The 13,888-nt window shown below is 40.5% G+C and overlaps 1 protein-coding gene across 1 annotated transcript in view; it reads left to right on the forward strand.

Annotated features, from left to right (window-relative positions):
* Window positions 1-13,888, forward strand: part of LOC106610087 (zinc finger protein 662) — a 246,124-nt gene that overhangs the window by 127,112 nt on the left and 105,124 nt on the right. The gene's annotated exons all lie outside the window — the stretch shown is intronic.

A 13,888-nucleotide genomic window follows, 5' to 3' on the forward strand; every position in this document is an offset into this window, starting at 1 on the left:
GTATAAAATTGAGCACACAGCCATGCAATCTCCATAGCGAAACATTGGCAGTAGAATGTCCTTACTGAAGAGCTCAGTGACTTTTAACGTGGCACCGTCATAGGATGCAAGCTCTCCAACAAGTCAGTTCGAAAAATGTCTGCCCTGCTAGTGCTGCCCTGGTCAACTGTAAGTGCTGTTATTGTTAAGTGGAAACGTCTAGGAGCAACAACTGCTCAGCCGCTAAGTGGTAGGCCCCACAAACTCACAGAACAGGACTGTCGAGTGCTGAAGTGAGTAGCGCATAAAAATTGTCTGTCCTCGGTTGCAACACTCACTACCGAGTAACAAACTGCCTCTGGAAGCAACGTTAGCACAAGAACTGTTCGTCAGGAGCTCGATGAAATGGGTTTCCGTGGCCAAGCAGCCGCACTCAAGCTTAAGATCACCATGCGCTATGCCAAGCGTCGGCTGGAGTGGTGTAAAGTTCAAAGCCATTGGACGCTGGAGCAGTGGAAACGTGTTCTCTGGAGTGATGAATCACACCTCATCATCTGGCAGTCCATTGGACAAATCTGGGTTTGGTGGATGCCAAGAGAACGTTACCTGCCCAATGCATTGTGCCAACTGTAAAGTTTGGTGGAGGAGGAATAATGGTCTGGTGCTGTTTTTCATGGTTCGGGTTAGGCCCCTTAGTTCCAGTGAAGGGAAATCTTAACGCTACAGCATACAATGACATTCTAGACGATTCTGTGCTTCCAACTTTGTGGCAACAGTTTGAGGAAGGCCCATTCTTGTTTCAGCATGACAATGCTCCCGTGCACAAAGCAAGGTCCATACAGAAATGGTTTGTTGAGTTCAGTGTGGAAGAACTTGACTGGCCTGCACAGAGCCCTGACCTCAACCCTGTCGAACACCTTTGGGATCAATTGGAATGCCGACTGCGAGCCAGGCCTAATCGTCCAACATCAGTCAAAATTGTATTTGTCACATACACGTGTTTAGCAGATGTTATTGTGGGTGTAGCGAAATGCTTGTCCCCGACCTCACTAACGCTCTTGTGACTGAATGGAAGCAAGTCCCTGCAGCAATGTTCCAACATCTAGTGGAAAGCCTTCCCAGAAGAGTGGAGGCTGTTATAGCAGCAAAGGGGGGACCAACTCCGTATTAATGCCCATGATTTTGGAATGAGATGTTCAACGAGCATGTAGTGGTCATGTAGTGTATTAGGTCAGGGCCCGTATCCACAAAGCATCTCAGAGTAGGAGTGATGATCTAGGGTCAGTTTAGCCTTTTAGATCATAATGAATAAGTCTATGATGGGGACCTGATCCTCTCGATGAGCACTTCTACTCTTGAGACCCTTTGTGGCTACAGGGCCAGGTTTTGATAAATGTTGTCTTAAAGATGGACTATGCAGAAAATGCTTCACCATTTCCTGGTAGCTAAAATTCTAAAAGTTCGCTTAATTTCAGTTTGCGACTAAACAAGCAAATATTTGACTTAATATTAACAACATTTGAAATGTAGATTTTGACAGACCAATGTATCAGCTATTACTCCATGTAAAGGTTTGTTGAATTTGTTGAAATTAGGACAGGGATTGAGGTGTTTTACTCTGAGCCAAAACTAACTGGAAAATGGACTTCATGCTCAAGTTAGCCTTTGAAACGTTTAACTCCATAGAAGAGCCAACCCGCAACTTTCAATAAAAAAACACACTTGCAAATGAAACATCTAATCAATCCGATTTAATCAAAGAGAACTTGAACAAGAGTTAGAAAAGTTTAGGATGAGGGGGATGAAGTAGTTGTTGTTTGGCAGCGTGGGATTGGTGTCAACTGCAAAGCAACTTCCCTTAATGTATCCTGTAAACAAACAGAGAGAGCATGTGACAGTGGAGGGATCATTCAAATTCTGTGAAAGGGACACAGTCTAACAAATAGGTAACAAGTAAATAGCCTGATGTGGACACCAATTGAGGCAAACTATGGATGAAGTTCATGATGATCTGCTCAGATGCCATACTGTGCCATACTAACTAAGTTAGCTACAGAATGTAATGGAGAAATGTCACCTTTCTGCATCAAGTATCCTCTGGCTGGGCAGCTTCATCTTAGCAGGTTGAGGGACTAACTTACTTCTACTAGCTACTTCTTGCTAACATGACTATAGCCAGACGTTAGCCAGCTTACTAGCTTGCAAGCATTAACATTAGCTAGCTAGCCACCTAGTGCAAGCCAATTTCAGTTGTTGATTTCATTATATTTGCATGCTAATTTCATGGTAAATTCAGCATCTTAGCTAACATTACTATTTTTAACTTCCTGTCACACAAAGGTCTAATCCTTTCTATGTGCTGCCGACAGTGCAGATCAACCCAGACTGTAAACAAACCCCCTATGCACTGTGAATAACTAACGTGTACTTCTGGGTATGAACGAAACAAAAAATGGGATACATTTTGTTGTCTGTTACTCGACGCACAATTTTGAAACCATAAACGAGAAAAATTGTTTATATTCAATTTTCGTTCTTAAAATGATGAAACCAAACACAATAAATGAGCCATTTCCCAGCAAAGCTGTCATCAAGGCAAAGGGTGGCTACTTTGAAGAATCTCAAATATAAAATGTATTTTGATTTGTTTAACACTTTTTTTGGTTATTACATGATTCCATGTGTTATTTCATAGGTTTGATGTCTTCACTGTTATTATACAATGTAGAAAATAGTAAAAATAAAGAAAACCCTACAATGAGTAGGCGTGTCCAAACTTTTGACTGGTACTGTATATATATATATATAATTTCTTTTTTGTCAAGTGCCAGTTTCATCAGAATAACCCAGATGAGCTTGTGTTGTGAGCTCTATTGAGAAACAGTTAAGAGGGACGTGACTTTAGCATATTTTGGTTGTTGTTGCATTGATATACACAGTGACTACATCAGTATAAATACAGCCAACTTTGAGTGTGTGACTTGTGTGGCTGAGTAAGTCAATTATTGAGTGGCAATGTTTGCTACAGCCATGGGAGATTTTTGTCGCCATGGTGCCATAATAGCAGCCAGAGGTTGATCCCTTCTGTACAATTTTTTTATATTTGTAATAATTAGTTGTTGTTTTTTGTAATGGAATTGTTTCAATTGACTTCCTGTTTTCTTTTTATTAATTAAAAAAAAATCATAATCTGATCATTTTGATGATTCAAATCAGTTAGTTGGCTTGAGGGGAAAAGAGGAGAGGGGACTGCGTTGGCTCGTAGAAGTGGCAACTGAAGTGTGATAAACTATTCTGACCTTTGTGTGGCTGCTCTTGAGTAGCATCACTCAGGTGGGTGCTACACGGTGTAAAGCCGTGTACACACCGGTTGCGTCAAACTGTATGCTTTCAGGCAGAAGTCTATTCATTTCATTGGGAGGCAATCCGCACTGGTGCAACTCAATTCAATTTAAATGTCAATATAAGGGCTTTATTGGCATGGGAAACATATGTTAACATTGCCAAAGAAAGTGAAGTAGATAATAAACAAAAGTGAATAAAACAATACTTATTAACAGTAAACATTACTCACAGAAGTTCCAAAAGAATAAAGACATTTCAAATGTCATATGTCTACATACAGTGTTGTAATGATGTGAAAATAGTACAAAAGGGGAAAAAAATAAACATACATATAGGTTGTATTTACAATGGTGTTTGTTCTTCACTGGTTACCCTTTTCTTGTGGCAACTCATCTGCTGGACTAGGATGCTGTGCATGACACTGCATGCAGTATGTCGCATACATTTGTTTCAACTTGTAGTAAACCACCGAAGAAGTTGCTAATGTGTGATTCTTTTTGATGTGATGCGTCTCGTGGATTGTGAAGACTATGTCAAATGTACAGTACAATAATAACCTGTGTGAGCGAGGCATTATGCCTCATTCACAAGCACTCCATTACCTTGCGTTGGATGTCATTCACAGAGCGGATCGCAACGTCCCCCTGCAAGTGAAGGGTCCGTTTGAATTTTTCCAAACTGTGCAGTCTTCTTTAGTCCGGCCAGAGTCCGTCGAAGAATCGGAAGTTACCAAAACACAGATGAAAATATGGGGTTTTCGAAGATGGGTTTAAGTGAGTACTATTTTAGTAGTATTTAAAAAATATAATACGCGTTGGCTGTTAAGCCAATTATACATTGACTGTTGCCTCCTGCCTTAGTTTGTTGTGATAATTATTAGGGTTGAAGGTCACTAGCTACAATATAGCCTAGCTTTTAGCTAGCTAGCTAGTAATATAGCTTGACTTGCTGGAAAGTTATAGAAACAAGTGAAGGAAAAAGTAAGTAACCACATGTTTTATTATAAACTGAAACAATGTTTCTCCTGTCCTGAATGAAATGGTCATATTTTGTAACTTCACAAAATAAATGCGATCTCTGACGAGACTCTACCCTCTCCTCCATCTATGCTCTCCGTCCAGTAGCGGAACGAGAATGTATTAAGATGACTTATAGTGTAATGAAATACAGTACCAGTCAGAAGTTTGGACACACCTACTCATTCCATTGTTTTTCTTTATTTTTACTATTTTTCTACATTGTATCTGTGAACCCATACAAACATAGTCACTGTTCTATTACCAAAGTCAGTTAGAATAGGTGATATCTCACACACAAACAGATACTATGTTGAAGTTTGAACAGGTCAGACTAAACCTACCTGAGCGATGTGGATGGGTAGTCAGGCATGAAGTGAACAGTGAATTACATTTGGAGGTCTAAACCATTGCAATCATATTGATTTACAATACCAACCGTTGCTCCTTCTGGTAGGTCCTGGCGTCCATTCATGACAAGTGGATCAGTCTTTCTGGTTAAGTCTCTAGAGCTTTCCACACCTGGATTGTGCAACACTTGCCCATTATTCTTTAAGCTCTGTCAAATTGTTTGTTGATCATTGCTAGACAACCATTTTCAGGCCTCGCCATAGTTTCAACTTAAATCTGCTTGAAAACCTGTAACTCGGTCACTCAAGAACATTCACTGTCTTCTTGGTAAGCAGGCTGTATCACATCCGGCAGTGATTGTGAGTCCCATTATTGTAAATAAGAATTTGTTCTTAACTGACTTTTCTAGTTAAATATAGGTTAAATGGAGAAAAAAAGCAACTCCAGTGTAGATTTGGTCTTGTGTTTTAAGTTATTGTGCAGCTGAAAGGTAAATTAATCTCCCAGTGTCTGGTGGAAAGTAGACTGAACCAGGTTTTCCTCTAGGATTTTACCTGTGCTTAGCTCTATTCTGTTTCTTTTTTATGCTGAAAAACTCCTCAGTCCTTAACGATTACAAGCAAACCCATAACATGATGCAGCCACCACTATGCTTGAAAATATGGAGAGTGATGTTTCCTGTTGGATTTGCCCTAAACATAACACTTTGTATTCAGGAGAAAAAGTGAATTGCTTTGCCACAATTTTTGCAGTATTACTTTAGTGCCTTATTCTGTACAGGACTCCTCCTTTTCACTTGGTGAATTAGGTAAGTATTGTGGAGTAACTGCAATGTTGTTGACCATGCATAGTTTGCTCCTATCACAGCCATTACACTCTGTAACTGGTTTAAAGTCACCATTGGCCTCATGGTGAAATCCCTGAGCGGTTTCCTTCCACTCCGGAAACTGAGTTAGGAAGGACGCCTGTATCTTTGTAGTGACTGAGTGTATTGATACACTTTCCAAAGTGTAATTATATAATAACGTCACCATTTTGAAAGGGATATTCAATGTCTGCTTTTTTTCATTTAATCTACCAATAGGTACCCTTCTTTGTGATGAATTGGAAAACCTCCCTGGTCTTTGTGGTTGAATCTGTGTTTGAAACTCACTGCTCAACTGAGGTAGTCATGCAAAAAATCATGTTAAAACACAATTATTGCACACAGAGTGAGTCCATGCAACTTATTATGTGAGTTAAACAAATTTGTACTCCTGAACTGTTACTTGCCATAACAAAGGGTTTGAATACTTACCGATTCAAGACATTTCAGCTTTTCTTAATTAATTTGTAAAAACATAATTCCACTGTAGATCAGTGACAAAAAAATAAATCTGAACCTTTTTCAAATTTTTGCAAGTATGGCCCTGGAGTGTTTACCCATCCCCACTACATTTGAGTCCTATACTGTAGTTACAGAATTACTTAATTGTTGTTAAACCCATCATGGTGGACATAAATTATGATGATGTGGGTAAAAATAAGTCAGCTACGATAAGTTAAAAGTCAGACAAACATGACAAAACTATTTTGACGTGTTACAGTAAGTGTTTGTTAGTGTGTGGGTATATTTAGCAAGTGTATATTGGTTATAAAGTTCTGTTTATGCAGAATAGGGTGAAATCAGAAATCAGTGATTTATACTAAAGAGTCTCAATGATGGTCTTAGAAAAATATCATTTTATGTTCATTAAACATAAGTGTTAAATACACCATATGAAAACCACATATACACGTCTCAACTAAAAACCTGCATGAACTTGATAAATTGTATTCATTTCTTCATTAAAAATGTATTGGGAAAGCAGTTCAATGGATGTAATGAAATAGGCATTTGTGAACATCATATAGCCTACACAGTACACATACAATACGTAACAGACTTTTTAGGCTTATGTTCTTTATACACTGAGTGTACAAAATATTTAGAACACCTGCTCATTCCATGACAGACTGACCAGGTGAAAGCTGTCTTATTGATGTCAGCTGTTAAATCCACTTCAATCACTGTATATGAAGGGGAGGAGACAGGTTAAAGAAGGATGTTTAAGCCTGGAGACAATTGAGACTTGGATTGTGTATGTGTGCCATTCAGAGGGTAAATGGGAAAGACAAAAGATGTAAGTGCCTTTGAAGGAGGTATGGTAGTAGGTGCCAGGCGCACCGGTTTGTGTCAAGAACTGCTACGCTGCTGTGTTTTTCACACTCAACAGTTATCTGTGAGTATCAAGAATGGTCCACCACCTAAAGGACATACAGCCAACTTGATTACTGTGGGAAGCATTGGAGTCAACATGGGCCAGCATCCCTGTAGAACGCTTTCGAGTCCATGTCCGACTAATTGAGGTTGTTTTGAAGGCAAAAGGGAGGGTGCAACTCGATATTAGCAATGCGTTCTTAATGTTTTGTACACTCAGTGTATATCACACAATGTCTGGATACAATATTCTACCCAGGAATATTCAACAATGAAATATTTTACTCTCGTTATTCAAAATGCATCTGTGGATCTTTTCTGCTCACTACAATGAAGGGTTTGATCTAAACGTAATAAGCTATGAAGTGGAATAGTTTTTCTGCTAGGGTATCCTGAGGTAGCTCCTCTCTGAGAACCTCAGGCGAACAGCCTTTCTCCCATGTGGACCTTCAGGTGCCTCTTCAGGCTGCCAGCCTGGGTGAAGCGCATGTGACACTGGGTGCAGCTGTAGGGTTTCTCCCCTGTGTGGACCCTCTGGTGCCTCTTCAGGCTGCCAGCCTCAGCGAAGCGCATATCACATTGGGTACAGCTGAAGGGTTTCACACCTGTGTGGACCCTCTGGTGGATCTCCACCTTCTGGAGGCAGCTGAAGCCTTTGTTACAGAACATGCAGAGGAACCGTTTATCTTTACTATTGCCTGATGTTGCTCCCCTTCCCTGAGCCTGGGCTCTAGCCCTGTCATTTGAGTTCAATACCTGATTGAAAAGGACGCGGCCGTGTGAATCGGAAGGCCCCTTCGACGTGGACACTGGGGCACGATCACTGAGCGTGTGTAAAGGGGAGAGGCTCGAGACATTTGGATTAGTCTCTAAGCTTTCCCTGTAATCTAAGAAATCTCTGCCTTGTGAGTGTCCTTCTCCTAAGTGAGTCTCGTCTGCATTCCATGTAAGAGGAGCGTCGCCCTCCACTTTCACACTCACTTCATCTACCTCTATAACCTCCCCTTTCTTATCTAGGCACCCTTCAGAGTATACACTACTACTGTACTGGTTCCAGTCCCCTCTAGACAGATCAGTCTGGTTCTCTAAACCCAAGGATATGTTGCCAGGGTCCATCTCTGTAGTGTAAAAACAAGACAGATCATCACCGCCAGTGTCTAACGCATCACCATCAGTATTTCCATGGGAATTAGTCTTCAGGCTCTGGTGAAATACCGGTAGGTACTCTGAGCCAGGAGCAGGACAGCCCAGTGGCCCCAGCCCCAGGAACCCTGAGGGGACCATGGTCATGGAGGTCAACCAGACTACTCCTACTCCTGAATCCACAGAGGAACCAGCTGAGCAGCATAGGACCACACAATATCACTGAGGTGAGCCCAATGTTAAATATTGTCTGCATGTTACACTATATATACAAAAGTACGTCGACACCCCTTCGGCTATATCAGCCACACCGGTTGCTGACAGGTGTATAAAATTGAGCACACAGCCATGCAATCTCCATAGCGAAACATTGGCAGTAGAATGTCCTTACTGAAGAGCTCAGTGACTTTTAACGTGGCACCGTCATAGGATGCAAGCTCTCCAACAAGTCAGTTCGAAAAATGTCTGCCCTGCTAGTGCTGCCCTGGTCAACTGTAAGTGCTGTTATTGTTAAGTGGAAACGTCTAGGAGCAACAACTGCTCAGCCGCTAAGTGGTAGGCCCCACAAACTCACAGAACAGGACTGTCGAGTGCTGAAGTGAGTAGCGCATAAAAATTGTCTGTCCTCGGTTGCAACACTCACTACCGAGTAACAAACTGCCTCTGGAAGCAACGTTAGCACAAGAACTGTTCGTCAGGAGCTCGATGAAATGGGTTTCCGTGGCCAAGCAGCCGCACTCAAGCTTAAGATCACCATGCGCTATGCCAAGCGTCGGCTGGAGTGGTGTAAAGTTCAAAGCCATTGGACGCTGGAGCAGTGGAAACGTGTTCTCTGGAGTGATGAATCACACCTCATCATCTGGCAGTCCATTGGACAAATCTGGGTTTGGTGGATGCCAAGAGAACGTTACCTGCCCAATGCATTGTGCCAACTGTAAAGTTTGGTGGAGGAGGAATAATGGTCTGGTGCTGTTTTTCATGGTTCGGGTTAGGCCCCTTAGTTCCAGTGAAGGGAAATCTTAACGCTACAGCATACAATGACATTCTAGACGATTCTGTGCTTCCAACTTTGTGGCAACAGTTTGAGGAAGGCCCATTCTTGTTTCAGCATGACAATGCTCCCGTGCACAAAGCAAGGTCCATACAGAAATGGTTTGTTGAGTTCAGTGTGGAAGAACTTGACTGGCCTGCACAGAGCCCTGACCTCAACCCTGTCGAACACCTTTGGGATCAATTGGAATGCCGACTGCGAGCCAGGCCTAATCGTCCAACATCAGTCAAAATTGTATTTGTCACATACACGTGTTTAGCAGATGTTATTGTGGGTGTAGCGAAATGCTTGTCCCCGACCTCACTAACGCTCTTGTGACTGAATGGAAGCAAGTCCCTGCAGCAATGTTCCAACATCTAGTGGAAAGCCTTCCCAGAAGAGTGGAGGCTGTTATAGCAGCAAAGGGGGGACCAACTCCGTATTAATGCCCATGATTTTGGAATGAGATGTTCAACGAGCATGTAGTGGTCATGTAGTGTATTAGGTCAGGGCCCGTATCCACAAAGCATCTCAGAGTAGGAGTGATGATCTAGGGTCAGTTTAGCCTTTTAGATCATAATGAATAAGTCTATGATGGGGACCTGATCCTCTCGATGAGCACTTCTACTCTTGAGACCCTTTGTGGCTACAGGGCCAGGTTTTGATAAATGTTGTCTTAAAGATGGACTATGCAGAAAATGCTTCACCATTTCCTGGTAGCTAAAATTCTAAAAGTTCGCTTAATTTCAGTTTGCGACTAAACAAGCAAATATTTGACTTAATATTAACAACATTTGAAATGTAGATTTTGACAGACCAATGTATCAGCTATTACTCCATGTAAAGGTTTGTTGAATTTGTTGAAATTAGGACAGGGATTGAGGTGTTTTACTCTGAGCCAAAACTAACTGGAAAATGGACTTCATGCTCAAGTTAGCCTTTGAAACGTTTAACTCCATAGAAGAGCCAACCCGCAACTTTCAATAAAAAAACACACTTGCAAATGAAACATCTAATCAATCCGATTTAATCAAAGAGAACTTGAACAAGAGTTAGAAAAGTTTAGGATGAGGGGGATGAAGTAGTTGTTGTTTGGCAGCGTGGGATTGGTGTCAACTGCAAAGCAACTTCCCTTAATGTATCCTGTAAACAAACAGAGAGAGCATGTGACAGTGGAGGGATCATTCAAATTCTGTGAAAGGGACACAGTCTAACAAATAGGTAACAAGTAAATAGCCTGATGTGGACACCAATTGAGGCAAACTATGGATGAAGTTCATGATGATCTGCTCAGATGCCATACTGTGCCATACTAACTAAGTTAGCTACAGAATGTAATGGAGAAATGTCACCTTTCTGCATCAAGTATCCTCTGGCTGGGCAGCTTCATCTTAGCAGGTTGAGGGACTAACTTACTTCTACTAGCTACTTCTTGCTAACATGACTATAGCCAGACGTTAGCCAGCTTACTAGCTTGCAAGCATTAACATTAGCTAGCTAGCCACCTAGTGCAAGCCAATTTCAGTTGTTGATTTCATTATATTTGCATGCTAATTTCATGGTAAATTCAGCATCTTAGCTAACATTACTATTTTTAACTTCCTGTCACACAAAGGTCTAATCCTTTCTATGTGCTGCCGACAGTGCAGATCAACCCAGACTGTAAACAAACCCCCTATGCACTGTGAATAACTAACGTGTACTTCTGGGTATGAACGAAACAAAAAATGGGATACATTTTGTTGTCTGTTACTCGACGCACAATTTTGAAACCATAAACGAGAAAAATTGTTTATATTCAATTTTCGTTCTTAAAATGATGAAACCAAACACAATAAATGAGCCATTTCCCAGCAAAGCTGTCATCAAGGCAAAGGGTGGCTACTTTGAAGAATCTCAAATATAAAATGTATTTTGATTTGTTTAACACTTTTTTTGGTTATTACATGATTCCATGTGTTATTTCATAGGTTTGATGTCTTCACTGTTATTATACAATGTAGAAAATAGTAAAAATAAAGAAAACCCTAGAATGAGTAGGCGTGTCCAAACTTTTGACTGGTACTGTATATATATATATATAATTTCTTTTTTGTCAAGTGCCAGTTTCATCAGAATAACCCAGATGAGCTTGTGTTGTGAGCTCTATTGAGAAACAGTTAAGAGGGACGTGACTTTAGCATATTTTGGTTGTTGTTGCATTGATATACACAGTGACTACATCAGTATAAATACAGCCAACTTTGAGTGTGTGACTTGTGTGGCTGAGTAAGTCAATTATTGAGTGGCAATGTTTGCTACAGCCATGGGAGATTTTTGTCGCCATGGTGCCATAATAGCAGCCAGAGGTTGATCCCTTCTGTACAATTTTTTATATTTGTAATAATTAGTTGTTGTTTTTTGTAATGGAATTGTTTCAATTGACTTCCTGTTTTCTTTTTATTAATTAAAAAAAAAATCATAATCTGATCATTTTGATGATTCAAATCAGTTAGTTGGCTTGAGGGGAAAAGAGGAGAGGGGACTGCGTTGGCTCGTAGAAGTGGCAACTGAAGTGTGATAAACTATTCTGACCTTTGTGTGGCTGCTCTTGAGTAGCATCACTCAGGTGGGTGCTACACGGTGTAAAGCCGTGTACACACCGGTTGCGTCAAACTGTATGCTTTCAGGCAGAAGTCTATTCATTTCATTGGGAGGCAATCCGCACTGGTGCAACTCAATTCAATTTAAATGTCAATATAAGGGCTTTATTGGCATGGGAAACATATGTTAACATTGCCAAAGAAAGTGAAGTAGATAATAAACAAAAGTGAATAAAACAATACTTATTAACAGTAAACATTACTCACAGAAGTTCCAAAAGAATAAAGACATTTCAAATGTCATATGTCTACATACAGTGTTGTAATGATGTGAAAATAGTACAAAAGGGGAAAAAAATAAACATACATATAGGTTGTATTTACAATGGTGTTTGTTCTTCACTGGTTACCCTTTTCTTGTGGCAACTCATCTGCTGGACTAGGATGCTGTGCATGACACTGCATGCAGTATGTCGCATACATTTGTTTCAACTTGTAGTAAACCACCGAAGAAGTTGCTAATGTGTGATTCTTTTTGATGTGATGCGTCTCGTGGATTGTGAAGACTATGTCAAATGTACAGTACAATAATAACCTGTGTGAGCGAGGCATTATGCCTCATTCACAAGCACTCCATTACCTTGCGTTGGATGTCATTCACAGAGCGGATCGCAACGTCCCCCTGCAAGTGAAGGGTCCGTTTGAATTTTTCCAAACTGTGCAGTCTTCTTTAGTCCGGCCAGAGTCCGTCGAAGAATCGGAAGTTACCAAAACACAGATGAAAATATGGGGTTTTCGAAGATGGGTTTAAGTGAGTACTATTTTAGTAGTATTTAAAAAATATAATACGCGTTGGCTGTTAAGCCAATTATACATTGACTGTTGCCTCCTGCCTTAGTTTGTTGTGATAATTATTAGGGTTGAAGGTCACTAGCTACAATATAGCCTAGCTTTTAGCTAGCTAGCTAGTAATATAGCTTGACTTGCTGGAAAGTTATAGAAACAAGTGAAGGAAAAAGTAAGTAACCACATGTTTTATTATAAACTGAAACAATGTTTCTCCTGTCCTGAATGAAATGGTCATATTTTGTAACTTCACAAAATAAATGCGATCTCTGACGAGACTCTACCCTCTCCTCCATCTATGCTCTCCGTCCAGTAGCGGAACGAGAATGTATTAAGATGACTTATAGTGTAATGAAATACAGTACCAGTCAGAAGTTTGGACACACCTACTCATTCCATTGTTTTTCTTTATTTTTACTATTTTTCTACATTGTATCTGTGAACCCATACAAACATAGTCACTGTTCTATTACCAAAGTCAGTTAGAATAGGTGATATCTCACACACAAACAGATACTATGTTGAAGTTTGAACAGGTCAGACTAAACCTACCTGAGCGATGTGGATGGGTAGTCAGGCATGAAGTGAACAGTGAATTACATTTGGAGGTCTAAACCATTGCAATCATATTGATTTACAATACCAACCGTTGCTCCTTCTGGTAGGTCCTGGCGTCCATTCATGACAAGTGGATCAGTCTTTCTGGTTAAGTCTCTAGAGCTTTCCACACCTGGATTGTGCAACACTTGCCCATTATTCTTTAAGCTCTGTCAAATTGTTTGTTGATCATTGCTAGACAACCATTTTCAGGCCTCGCCATAGTTTCAACTTAAATCTGCTTGAAAACCTGTAACTCGGTCACTCAAGAACATTCACTGTCTTCTTGGTAAGCAGGCTGTATCACATCCGGCAGTGATTGTGAGTCCCATTATTGTAAATAAGAATTTGTTCTTAACTGACTTTTCTAGTTAAATATAGGTTAAATGGAGAAAAAAAGCAACTCCAGTGTAGATTTGGTCTTGTGTTTTAAGTTATTGTGCAGCTGAAAGGTAAATTAATCTCCCAGTGTCTGGTGGAAAGTAGACTGAACCAGGTTTTCCTCTAGGATTTTACCTGTGCTTAGCTCTATTCTGTTTCTTTTTTATGCTGAAAAACTCCTCAGTCCTTAACGATTACAAGCAAACCCATAACATGATGCAGCCACCACTATGCTTGAAAATATGGAGAGTGATGTTTCCTGTTGGATTTGCCCTAAACATAACACTTTGTATTCAGGAGAAAAAGTGAATTGCTTTGCCACAATTTTTGCAGTATTACTTTAGTGCCTTATTCTGTACAGGACTCCTCCTTTTCACTT

The sequence above is a fragment of the Salmo salar genome, chromosome ssa08 (assembly GCF_905237065.1).
Source record: "Salmo salar chromosome ssa08, Ssal_v3.1, whole genome shotgun sequence".
NCBI lineage: Eukaryota > Metazoa > Chordata > Actinopteri > Salmoniformes > Salmonidae > Salmo > Salmo salar.